The 13,643-nt window shown below is 37.7% G+C and overlaps 1 protein-coding gene across 1 annotated transcript in view; it reads right to left on the bottom strand.

Moving 5' to 3' along the window:
• SLC9A9 (solute carrier family 9 member A9) overlaps nt 1–13,643 on the bottom strand; it is a 171,983-nt gene that overhangs the window by 78,245 nt on the left and 80,095 nt on the right. The gene's annotated exons all lie outside the window — the stretch shown is intronic.

Genomic DNA, 13,643 nt, shown 5'->3' with positions numbered 1-13,643 from the left:
ATTCCTTCCAGCAAAATTGACTGAATTTTAATCAGTGATGGCAATATTGCATTCGTTCACTTGATTTAATATCTGCTGAAGGAATGTCATCCACCTCTTGCAGGTACCTGCAGGCCTTCTGCAGCTGCACTGATTTAGCCAAAAACATGGGAAATGCCACCTCTCTGGGGGATGCACCCTACAGGGATATATTCCTGCATCAAAACAGGGAGTTTCCATACTCCAACACCAGCTAGGAAGCTAGGATGTAAAATTGAATATAGCTTTAAGAGAGATCTAAGGGTGGCAGAGCTGCTAAAACCCCAAGAATTCAGTGTTAAGTGATGGTTGTAAAATTTATTATCTTTGAATAATTTAAAATTTATTATCTATTTAAATATATCACAGATTTCAAAATACTCCATGAAGTCAAGGATATTGATAAATTAATAATTGATGAAAATTACTTTTCCTTAACTCTTTTGAATTAAAATGCAGTGAGAATTCAAGCTACTATAATTTTCCTGAGATCATAGAAACCTTTATTATAGCATAATTGCTTTATTTTATTTCTCTTCAGATTAGAAGTTTCAAAATTGGGAAAAGATCTGAAAAAAACCAGTAGCACCAAGGCCAGCAATATTTTGCATTTCCGTGGTATGGCTTACTCTTTCTGGCATAATCTACTCACCATCACCAAAGTTCAGCTTGGGAGAAGCTGGACAAACTACTGGCACAGAATACACTTCTGACCACCAACAGCAAAGCAAAACTGTTGGCCTCAGATATAAAGGCAAATCCTACTGTTCAAATTATCATAGGTCTTGAATGGCTTTGCTTAAAAAAAGAAGTTTAAAGCAAAAATGTTGAAAATTAGGCAGCCAATAAGAATTTGGTATTTAAATTAAATGCTGTCTTCAATCAAATTTGGATCTAGCTCTGGATCATTAGTCTTGTTAAGTTGCTTAGAAAAGGGGATTTCTGCAAAGTTGTTGTTTTTTTTTTTTTTTCCCCAAACGTGTTCCAGTATCTCCTTTTCAGGCAGCACAACCAACTTTTGCTACTGTACAGCACCTTAAATGGTACCTAAAATAACCCCAGAATGACCCCTGAATGGAAGCTGCCACCAAAAGAGAGAGGTGATGGGCCTGTTCCTACAGCTTCTCAGCCAAGTTCTTCTTTGGTTCACAAACTAGAAACAACCATTTCCAAAGTGCTTATTTATCTTAAATTCCTGGACTGAGATGTTGCAGGCACAAAGGAAGGAGTGGCCCAGTGCTCTGTTGTCTCAAGATTATGTGCTCAGGGATTCCTGCAGTTCAAACTCGCTGAGTTTATTTTAGCAGGACTGGTTTCTGCAGGGATTAAGGAAGGGTTCTGCTCCAGATGGGGCATAATAGAGTGCAGCTGGAAAATTGTTTGATGGGATATAAAGAACTTTTCACTGGCCAGAAAATAGTGGTAGTACTGGAATCACTGTGTTCAGGATGAATTTGGACATTTTTGTGAACCTTGATGCCTCTTCCATTCCCTGGTAGAGGTAATGATGGTAATGGAAAATGAAGAGACTGTTAACAGCTTGTGCTGTCCAGGATTAAATAAGTACTCTTATGAAGCTGAAATCAGACTCTGTGTAGAAGAAAAAGAATAAAAAAACGCCAGATAATAATAACATCACTGAAAATGAAGCTCAAGGATATATTCTGAACAGTTCAAATGATACTTTCTTGGAATGTTCTTCCTGGGATGGCAAATCCATGATCGTGTGGAAGTGGGGACATAAACAGAGCATTAAGAGCTATGTGGAATAATGGTTAAAAAAATAAGCAAAAGAAAGAAACAAGTGGTGGCTTTGAGAAAGAAAACTTCCAGTAGCAAAGGAGACTTAGCTGCTTTAAGACATGACTCTTCTTCTTCTGATCAAAGAAAAATAGGAAGGTTGTCAATTTAATATAGTTGTCTTTAAAATGGCAATGACCTAATAGATCATTTGCATCTCTGCTTTTTTATTAGAATTAGAGGAACTGCTGCTGCTATTTCAAAATTAAAGCACAAAATCAATCTTATCTTCCCCTTTCATTCCTCTCAAGTGTGCTTTTATTTTTTCTGTGATCTGCCACCAGAGTCCTAACCTCTTGCAAGCAATTCAATTTCTAACAAGGGAAAATGCAATTTATTCTATTTCAATTTACTGAGAGGAAATATACTCTAATACTAATTATTGAAGTGTGTCCTTAAAACAGTTTCCTTTCTTTCCAAGTTTTGGATGTTGGAAAGAAATTCAGTTAGTCTTTGACATATTAGGAATTAGTGACTTATATGGGGGCCTTTAACCTGTCAGGACTAAAAGCAAAAGGTTCTTATAAAGTCTTTGGGGTCTTTTCTTCATGACTATGAGATTTCACTGCCAATCTGACACTACAGAACAAATACTTGCTCTCTTTGCATCTGTTCTATTGACATGATATTGCAGTTCCTACCTACCAACAGTAATGTTTCCCTTCCAAGTTTGTAAACCTAATAATGTGGAACAATAAAGCTGTAGAACTATAAAATAGGAATTACTCTATTTTACCTAAACCAGACAGCAATATCAGTGTTCACATGTAATTTTCTGATGCTGTGTTGTTGTTTTCTTTATTCGGGGCCTAATCTAAGAGAAAAGAGTTTTTACTAAATAACTTGTCGAGTTTCTGTGCAACATTTACTTGTTCAGGGTTTCCCATATTTACACTGCTTTGTTTATAGAAGCTGAGAATGGACACAAGGCATTACCAGTTTCTAACCCAGGCAGAGCATCCTCATGCTGAGAATTGCTCTTGATCTGAACAGTGTTGAATAGTATGATTTCCTCATGATATTAAGCTCCTTTTACTTTTCTTTAAGACCTATTATTGATGAGTCACCTTTTAACTACATTACCTTGGCAGAATGCCACTCTGGAGTTACATTGGGCAGAATTATTTGCAATTAGTCTGCAATTCTAATATCAGTATCTGAAGCAGGATACTGAATTAGTATGTTCACTGATCTGCTCTTATATGTCTGTATGTGGGAATTTGGGGAATTCTTTTGTTTCATTTCTAGAGTCGTCTTTAAACAGCTTGCCTGCCTTCTGTTGTAGGCTGCTATTCAGGAATTGAGATGCATTTGAACAAGAAGTCTGAGAAATGTGAATAGCAGCTATGCTCTGTGTGTCACACTTTTCCCCTAAGTATTAGAGTACGTGGCTTTTCTCATCTAACACTCCTTTACACTTAAAGCTGTAATCTAGAGTGCTCCATGGAGATGTGATAAATGAGACATAATTTGACTTCAGCTGAAACAGAATAGAAGATGCTGAACTGTTGGAAAAAGTATTGCAAAGATTTCCAGTGTTTTCAGGTCTACTAAATTACTTATGGTCTCACTGGTGATGTTTTACTGACATGAACAAAGGGGAAAAGAAAAATAGTAAAACAAGCAGAAATTAAAATTGCTACACTATGATACATCTTCAACTATACTTAAATCTGAGAGCTCAGGTGACTATTTTACATAAAATTAAGAATGTGCAGTGAAATGATTAAAATACCTTCTGTAAGATTCTGTGGGAAAGGTGGTGAGTGTACTAGGGACATATCATTGGGCAGCTCAGAAAAATGCTTTTACAAGAAAAATTGTAATTACTACATGAGTGTGTGCTTCTGAGGGTGCTGATTGTCTGTTTGGAATTTTCAAACACTCCTTACTCTTCTCAGGTTCTCTGGAGCCATAAAATGGTCAATCGCTCCTTTAATTTGTGTGACTGAAGCTGAATTAAAAGTCAAAAGCTTGAAAAAGATCCTCCAACTTGTACCCCAGTTCATTATTGTAGGTTAATGAAAGTATATAGGTACCAAAATATGTGCAAAGATAGGGACTTATTTGAATCCTAGTCATGATTTAGACATTTAGTCTGAAAACTTTTGACAAAGGGCATTTTAGCCCTTAATTATGTGCACAGCCAGTGCCATGAGGAAGAGATGAGCTATTGTCAGCTGTTGGGTATGTCTTGCACTGTGCTACCATTTGGTGCAAACGTCTCTTTGGAAGGTAGGAACGCCATTAATTGTGCAATGGAAACACAGCTGTGCAGTCACTAAAAAGACAGGATGCTGGCAAGGCCTTTAGACTATTATAATGCCTTATTTACATGTATTTATTTTCTTCTTGCAGCTTATTGTGTGAGAATTCTATTGTTACCAACATACTTGTAAAAGTTTTGACCAAAGCCTTTGTGAAGTTCTTACAGCTGATAGGGAACTTTGCAGATAACAATCCTTGAAAGAAAACTGTGAGGAATCAGCATTCATGTAAAAATCATGTAAGTTAAAAAGGAGAAACAGACTGCAAGAATGGATCTTTGCCAGCAGCAGTTTGGTGCTGTTAGGAATCACACAACAGCTCAGATTCCTTAAGGGCTCCATTGCCCCAGGGCTTCTGGGCAGGAAAAGCATTGCTGTTTAAAAAAATATCAAGCAAAAAGTAGCAAAGCTCCCAAAGCCCTCAGACTAATTTGGGTGAAGTCAGCTCCATCTGCAGCAGAACTCTGGATGCTCTGCAGAGATCCCAGGGCTGGATGCTCTGCAGAGATCCCAGTGTAGCCTCCCCAGCCAGGCCAGAAATAGCATCTTAATTGTGTTTCCAAACACAGCCCTCTCAGGAAGAGCAATTATGAACCTGGTGACACATACTCATGCAAGTGTAAGGCAACACAGGGTTCTAATTCAAGTACCTATTATGAATACCCTCAACATTAAAACCTATTTTGACCTATGTGCTGAACAATTTTACTATATTCCAATTTAGCAGTATAATGTACTATGCACAGAAATACATACCAGACAGATTTTTTCCTAGAGATTTGTTCCATAACTGAAGAATTTAGTTATAAATCTTGTATTAAAATCATCTAACACAAAACATGAAGTGTCAGTGTCTCCAAACTAGAGAAAATCAATCCCATTGGGACATAAGTATATTTTAAGTAAGAGGCTGAGTGTTTCTAACTCTGTTGTCATTAGATATATTTAGAACTTGCTCATTTATAGCATAAGCCAAATGTCATTGAAATCAAAGGAATTTGGTTCATTATATAAAATTCTACTAAATTAGTTTTCCTGTATGAAAAATTAAGGAAGACTTAAAAGAAGAATCCTACCTCTATTTTTTATCCTCATCACAAATTCTCAGACGAGGGAGTTCTGACTGATTATGTTTGAGGGAATTGTTGTAAATATTATCTTTTACAAAACATGAGATTGCAGAAGTTATTCTTCAAACTAAAGTTAACCATATTTGTTCTAAGTATGAGATGTAAAAGTGCTCCCTGCTCTGTTTCAGCAGTACATATTGATGATGTGAGAATGTGCTCCTAACCCAGGACTAGATTCATTCTGGTTTGCTTTTTCTCTTTCTGCATTCCACAGTTGCTGTTATCAGTGGCAATAATTAGGATGGGCTTGATTTCACAGGCTACATACATAGAGAGGATTCTCTTCACAAAACTAGATGTGCTTCACACAAGTGGGGCACAAGGCTGGGATTTTTTCATAGCTGAAGACTTAAAAACTTGGGATAAGTGTTAACTGCCCAAAGTAGGGAGAAGTGTCTCAGAGGTTGCTCTTCAAAGCTCTGGTGAGTTCTGTAAAGCTGTGTTGGTTCTGCAGGAGCTCTCACAGCCCCAAGCAGTCTGACTCCACTGCACAGAGCAGGACACATGAGAGCCTCATTTGTGACCCAGGGCAGTTCCAGAGCAGCCAGGACACAGGTCTCACTTTGCAAGTTCCTTACACCTTTCTCCACATGCCAGTGTGATTTTGGCCTATCTGTTATAATTCCAATTGGTATATGTTAGCTAACTGCTGGCATCTGATACTGTGCTGGAAGAGTAAACTACAACCTTAACAATCTAAGATCTTTATTAATATTTAAAGAAAATGTTTAATGTTTAAACAGATTGTAAAAACTTTAATGAAACCATTTGGAAACTAGTTTGCATATGGTATTATGTTCCTTAGCCTACCAGCATCAAAAATGACATAATTTTTCAACAAGATGAGTTTTTCTGTAGAAATACTGCTTCATTACAGTTCTGGGTTACTTCAGGGTATGAATTACATTTCAGTGTGTTATTTTCCAGTTTCTGTGCTTAAGCAAAATTAAGGAAAATATTTATTTCTTTGTTTATCAAGAGAATTTCTCTTCCTCATAGGTTCAAAGTACTTTTCTTTATTCTCTGTGTGTGTATGTGTTTAAGACACTAGAATATGATATTCTTCATAAAATGCTGATGACAAAGGGGCACATGTCTTATGGGAGCTAATGAGGCCAGAGCACATCTGCACATTCTCACTTAAGGAATCTCTAATGTAGGTGTACAAAAAGAGGGATAATGGAAACTACAGAATGAAGTATAGAAGTGAATATTCTAACAAGATTTGTGTATATGGACACCCAGGGTTTTCAGCATTATGGGTAGGAAAGCAGCTAATTTATTATATAAACCATAAATGATGCAGGTAATTACTGATGCACCAGAGTTATGAAGTCTGCTGTTATTGGTTACTCATAGCAATGATTTCTAGCTGTTTACCATCCATCATGTAGCTCACAGCTGAAAGAGAGGAAACAATTACAGCATTTTCACATAAATTTAAGGGGAGTCACATGTAAAGAGACTGCAGATTAACATTCTTTTAGCATGGTGAAGTAATCAGGAACATCAGTCAGATAATGAGGGATTTTGTTAAGAAATTCAGATTGAAAGACATGGTAGTATAATTTCTTCTGCAGAAATCAAGATTTTCTTGTGTTGTTATGATTCTTCTTGTTAAACCCATACAGTAAGCAGCTTCAGATTTCTTTATAGCATTACACTGTTCTACAGGGTTCCATAAGATCTTATGGTACATCTGGTCAAACAATGCACCTGGCATGTCTCCAGCATTCATCTTTTTCTGCTAAACACAGAAAATAGCTGTGCAGAGGACTGGAATTCATTGTACACTTCCTGTCAATTGCAATCCATTTAAAGGTAACAATTATTCCAAGCACTCTGCATGTGGTGCATATTCAATTAGAGAGGAGAAGGCAATTGCTGAACGAGGGCAGGCTGTTTGTGCCAGAGCCAGGGGCTCTGCAGAGATGCTCTGGCTCTGCAGTCAGGAGCACAGGGCTCAGCCAGCACATCTGACACTGCTGGAGCTCAGGAGGGAGAGCACAGGGCAAGAATGAGGGGCTGCTGCTCCATGGGTACAAAGGCTTAAGCTGTAATGCTAGCCAGTGTCTAGAGACCTCAGCTTTGGACTTTTAGAAGGGTAGAAGACTCTGGCCTGTGTTGTTTCCAATATAGGTTAGCTACAGGAAAATTAGAAATAGATTTTACCTACAGTTTCAGGTATCTGATCCTAATAGCCATAAGATAAATGCTGCATAAACCATTATTTTTTAAACCACGCTTACAACCCTTTTATGTATGTGTCATTTCCTTCTCTCAAAAAGAAAAAAAATACAAAGGCATTTCTATGTTCTCCCTGATTGTTTTCAACAGCTGCAAAATTAAGATTTTTGCTATAGGCCTTGTCTCAAAAAAAAAAGAAAAAAAAATCTGGGTGAAATATCAGAAAACAAGATCAAGGTTTTTCCTTAATATTACTAATTTCTGAAATATTTCAGCAAAACTGTCTAAAACATGGGCAAAACTATACTAATGCTATTCCAGCACAACAAAATCTTTCCAAATGCTATTTTCAGACTCTTGTTATCAAAAGGAGTATCTTCTCCAGACCTTTCTGTTGAGCCCTGTTAGTTGGTCACCTGTGCTGTTTCCTGGGCAGCACTGCCTGAAGCCTCAGTCTTTATCACTTTTGAGTCTGAACTTGCAGGAGTTCAAGGAGGTTGGAAATCAGAGAACTTTCTTTTGTTCAGCTGCAGAAAGGGAACCATGAGACAGTGGCCATCAGAGCTAACTTTTATGCTCAGTCTCCACTTAAACGGAAAAATGTGTTTCATGCATGCAACCTATTTAATGCTCACCAAGAATTTGGACTTTACTGGATTCCTTAGGCAAAGACCTCTCGTGCATTATTGAAGAGTGCCAGACCTGAATGCCATGCATTAGCCAAAAAGGATTTCCAGTTTGCTCTCAGGGGACTGTCAGACAGCCAGCTCTATACCTTGGAAGATAATAAATCCCCATTCTGGTATGAAATTTTCCTGTAGGCACTGTGGTTGAGGCGTGCTGGGAAAACAGATTCCCCCAGCACAGCACAGACACAAAGGCAGATTAGAATCTGGTACTGGTGGTAACCTTTCTGAGAGATAACTTTTCTTTCAGTCTTTCTCTTTGCCAATCATTTGTGTTGGAAATACTGACCTCTTGCAGTGCCTTAAAGGTCATTTGTCTCTAAGAAGAGGGAACAAATCACAACAGCTGTCAATTAGGCTGCTCATTTCAAAAGGATGAGAATTATCCTTGTGGTAGTTCTGCCTTGCTAATAATCTAGGGCATTTAGGGTTTTCCTCTGCCTGGAAATACTCTCTTTTTTTTATAAATTGAATTTGAATCATAAGAGCCATTATAACCTGACATTTGCGCATGTACTTTTCTTCCTAGAAGTATAAACTCATTATCTATAAACAGTCCAATTTTTGATAACAGAAAATAGTAGGCATTAACCAGAGATAAATTAATACAGGCTGTGTAATATAGCAGCAAGCCCAGCTCTCTTGGTTTGATCTCTTAAATGTTCACACAAATAGCAGAGCCAAAGCCCCAGGGCACACACATGTCCAGTGTGACTGTGGAGGGTTTAAGATAAAAGTACCAAACCATTTCATTTTGTGCTGCAGCTCCCTGTGAAATGAAAGGGCTGCTTCTGCCAGGGATGGGTGCTGGATATCTGGAGTGGGACCCTCACAAAGCAGATGCGGTTTGGGTGTTGGTAGTGCAGCCACCTCTCCCCAGCTGCTCTCCTCCTCTCACAGAAAGGTAACAGCAGTAGCTGCAGCTCCTGGCATGCACTTTTAACAACAAACTCAGAGACATCATTCTGCTACTAAAGCAGAATTTTCAGTGCATTATTTATTTTCTTCTCTAAAGACAGCTGATGGGAAACTCCTATAAGACAGAATTATGTATCTGAAGAAAGGAGGTTTGTTGTTGCACTGCTGGCTGTAGGTCTGCTTATGACTGGTTTACAAGATCCATTGGCCAGCAGGAAAGCAGGAGAATTTTGAGATCCCAGTGATGGTGCTTGATTGGGATACAGTGACTTCAGTCACCTCTCTGCCTTTAGTCCTGCAATGCTCTTTTTAGTAAACATTGTCTGTTGGCATTCAGGTAACATTCCTTTGATTAATTGATTTTTTCCCCTTTCAGTTGATTTGAATACCTCTATTGTCATACTTTACTTTTGCTCTACTGTTTTACTTTGCTTCTGAAGTGAGTCCATAATCATGGATGGAACAGCTCCCCAGGGAAGTGGTGGAAATGCCATCCTTGGAAGTGTTCAAAAAATTAGTAGATGTGGCATGGTAGTATTTGGTTGATGATTGAACTTCATAGTCTTGGAGATCTTTTCCTACCTCAATGATTCTGTTATTCTAAGTCTAAAGTCTGTATTGAGACTAGACTATAACATATTAGGGTCAAGGGACTATAAAGATTTGATTTGCAGTTTTTGAGAAACTACAAAAAGTTTTATGATTGTTTTTTCCACGTTTGGATTAATGTGATTAATTAGAATTAAATTAATATGCTTAAAACCACAGTCCTTTTACAATAAAGTGTCTTTGGCATGCAGCTTAATTTCTGATCCAGAAATCAGCTGATTGATCCCTAGCCAGTGTCCTTGTTGGAAGACATATACTAGGAACCTTTTGAAAGCTTCATGTATTTTTCAGGGATTTCCAGGAAATATAAGCTTCTCCCCTGCAAAGTGATGGCTTTTATTAATCAGAGATAATCATGTCTGTTTTATAGTGCAGAGATTAAAATTTGAAGCAATCAGTACTATGTCCATCAGTGAGCAAAGCCCCAGAGTAGGGGCTGAACTTTGAGCCCTGCAGTGCAAACTGATCTGCTCAAGCCTCTGAGTGAGACTGCATCTTGGTAGAGTTACTCCCAAGTTAAGCAGCAGTGATGTTTATCTCATTCTCCTGCCTGTGTTAAACCTTGGAGGTGAAGGGCCACTGAAATCTTAACTTGGAATCTTGTGCACACAGCACGCCCAGTGCAGCTGAACAATCAGGGCAGGAGCTCCTGTCTCTGAGGCAGCTTGTTCCCTTAATGGGCTTGCTATCAGGAACAGCAGCACAGGTGAGTAACTGTTTAACTCCTCATGTGATTAGAAAGGCTACTGCACCTCATTGGAGAAAGCAACCTTCACCAGAAGTTAGACACACCTGTTTCAGAGGTGACCATGAGAACAAGGCTTAGCTTGGGGAATGAATGGAGACAGGCAGGGCAGTGTGTGACATGCTCCCTTGTTGGCTGGACATGTTTTCCTCTGTCTTCTTGTAATTCCCTGGCTCTTCTTCCTTAGGTGATACATTTCAGAATTCCCTTTCCAGAATTTGTAACTTGCTGACACTATTTTGTCTACAAAGAGAATTCTTGATACTCTTGCACGCTTAACCAAAGAGAGGTATTGCCCTGCCCCACTCTCATTGTTGGAAGTTGTTCCCCAGAGTTAAAGGAGCATGACCAGAAAAGGTACAACTCAGAAGTATATTTATGGCCATTAGTCAGTACTCCACCACCAGGAAAATGTGCTGGTCTTAGCTTGGCGTTTGAGTGAAAGTGATAAAGGGTAGAGAGAAAAACAGAGCCAGGAATCTTATCTTCCTGTAGAAAACACAATCTTATCCATGAATCCTTTTCTAGAGGTGACCTGTAGGGATTTACACTCTGCCCACTTTAAACAAACCAGGGATTTCTGTTTATCTCACTACACCCTGCCCAGCCTCTGACTTTCTTGTAGCAGAGCAAATCAGCCCAGCCCAGCTGTACATCCAAAGCCTAAAGTAAAATTGGAGCTGTGATGTCCCGAGATTTAGAAGCAGCTCTCTGGCTGCAGCATAACGTGAGGGGAGATAGCAGCTGTAAATAATTCTGGAGAAAGCTGCTCAGAATCAAATACCTTTCAATCACATCCCAGCAGTTTCATCTTCTCCTTCACTAAAGATACATTGGATAAATTAAACTTTAAGTGCCTGAAATTCAGGAGCACTCGTGTTAGAGCTAACCTTGCTGCCATGGAGGGCAGGGTCAATCTCACTGTGAAAATCATGATGGCTGTTGTCAGGTCAGTGATGATGACTTAAAATGACTTCCATAAAACATCACCCATCTTAAAAAATGACAGTAAAACCACACAGAATGTTTATAAATACATAATGAAAATTGGGATAATTGAATTGAATGAAAACTAGCTAAAGCCTCCATTTTCACTAATTTTTTTAAATCTACTTTTCTTATGAGAGTGTTAAAATAATTCATTTATTTGTGAAAAGATTAGTGTTGCTTTATAGTTTCAGATTCTGTAAGTTTCAGATGCTTGAAATCTAATATTTCTCTTTCATGAAATCTTAAACAGTGATTGACAGAATAATAAAGGATACATGGGGACTAATAATTACATGGCATCTTTTAACAGATCTTTTTAATAGACATTCTTAAATTCTCATTTAAGAAATGTAGATAAGTTCTCATTTTACATCAGTGACTGAAGAGAAACTTTTTACTTCTTAGAGCAAAGGATGATGTATTATGGGAAATGCAGAACTTGGCATCAGGGTCAAAAATACCTCTATAACTCTATACCAGATTTTACCATCAAGCTATAAAAATTTAAAAGCAAGTAAAAAATGTAAAGAAAATTATGCAAAGCAGTAAAGAAAAAGTGTTTGTTTAAAAACAGCTAACACAATTTTGCAATCTGATTTACAGTTTTAAATCTAATTTCCATAGTTTTTATAAGCTTCAGCTTCAGCCTTAACTCACTGTTTTGTCAGTGTGTATTGCAGTTCAGCACTCCTTTCTGAAAGATCTGTCATATTGTAACAAAAGAGAGAGACTGCTTTGGAATAATTCTATAAAAGAACTGAAAAGCCCTTGATTTTGGCCAGTAATGAGTAATAAAAATGACTTAGATTGGGAGCAAAGCCAAGTGTCTGAGCAACAATATTCATTGAAGATGCACTGAAGTTATATATGATTAGGAGAATGCCAAGTGTGTGGCTCGTTAAATTTGCTTGAAGAGAATTCTTGGGAAGAGAGAAGGAAAAAGGCAGTGCAGGTCTCACTGAATCAGCTGCATATAAAAGGGTAATATTTGGATTAGAAAATAAATTAGAAGAATTCAAAGGCATTCAACAACAATGTTTGACCATATCATAAAGGAGGCTGAGGATTAAGGGCTTATGGGCAAGAGAAAAACAGAATAGGAGAGTGTGCATAAAACTCATAGCTCCATAGAGAAACACATAATCCCTTTTCTGTGTCTTCAAGGGTAAATTTGGTTTATTTTCACTATTTTGTTTTGCACTTGTTGAATAGAAGGGAATAATAGAGTAAACCTGAACAAAACTAGGATGCATTTAAACAAGATATTAGTTGATTCTGCTGCTGAAAAGCTTCATTGATAATTAAAAATACCACCAACCTTGGCTTTTTCTATCTCTCTCTGAAGCTGTGCATCATTAAAACATGCAGATGAATCCCTGAAAAAACTTCTATTCAAATTATAAGTTATATGCAAGGGGAGTAATGGCATATGTAATGCAGTCTTTCTGCAGAACAGAAACAATTCTGTTGTAGATTTCCATGTCATTCCCTTTCAATGCAGGTATCAGAGAAAGGTTGGTTCTCTGCTGGAATACTTTCTGAAAGCATCAGACTCTCCTGCTATGAAGAAATGCAATTGAAAAGACTTATACTGTTCAATAGCTAACACTTTATTATGGGAATAGTGACCAGAAACTTTTTTGTGATCTAAAATCTGTGATACTCTAGCAGTTGAGCTGATACTGTGGTCAGTACTTTTTTCTATCAAGCTGTTTTTGATAGAAAATTGGATTTTTGATTAAATTGAGATGTGCAAGAAGCGATGAATTTTTCTATGTAAAATTTCAAATGCTTAAAAGAAAGGAATTGCTGAAAAAGGTATGAGATTGCATCATGAAAATTATAGTATTGGGCCATAAGTTTCCATTTTATTCTAGGAGATAGATTTCCTACAGCCTGGGGGTTTTGGGACATATGAGTCAGTGTTAAAAGGGAAGAAAACTGCATTTAAATTACTTCTACCAGGCTCTAGGTAGTGGCAGGGTTGTCTAAAATTACTCATGCTGAAAAGTATTTTGAACACTGCAATGCCATAGACCTGAGAACAGCCTCATGTTTTAAAAAGAATTACAATTGTACTAGTCACTTCTTCAAAAAAACCCCAGATGATCGAATTTCACATTTCTAAACTCTAAACAACACAATGGAAAGAAAAAAAATCTTTATCTTTCTAATTATGACAATTTTCAATGAAACAGAAATTAAACAATGTCATTGCTTAAATGTGTGGGCCAGACTGCAGTTTATACAATCCCTTTGCAAAAAACTACAGGGATCCAATCTTTCAGACCAC

Source organism: Melospiza georgiana, chromosome 10 (genome assembly GCF_028018845.1).
Source record: "Melospiza georgiana isolate bMelGeo1 chromosome 10, bMelGeo1.pri, whole genome shotgun sequence".
Lineage (NCBI taxonomy): Eukaryota > Metazoa > Chordata > Aves > Passeriformes > Passerellidae > Melospiza > Melospiza georgiana.
Note: the sequence above shows the minus strand (reverse complement) of the source record. Positions and strands in the feature narration are given on the sequence as shown.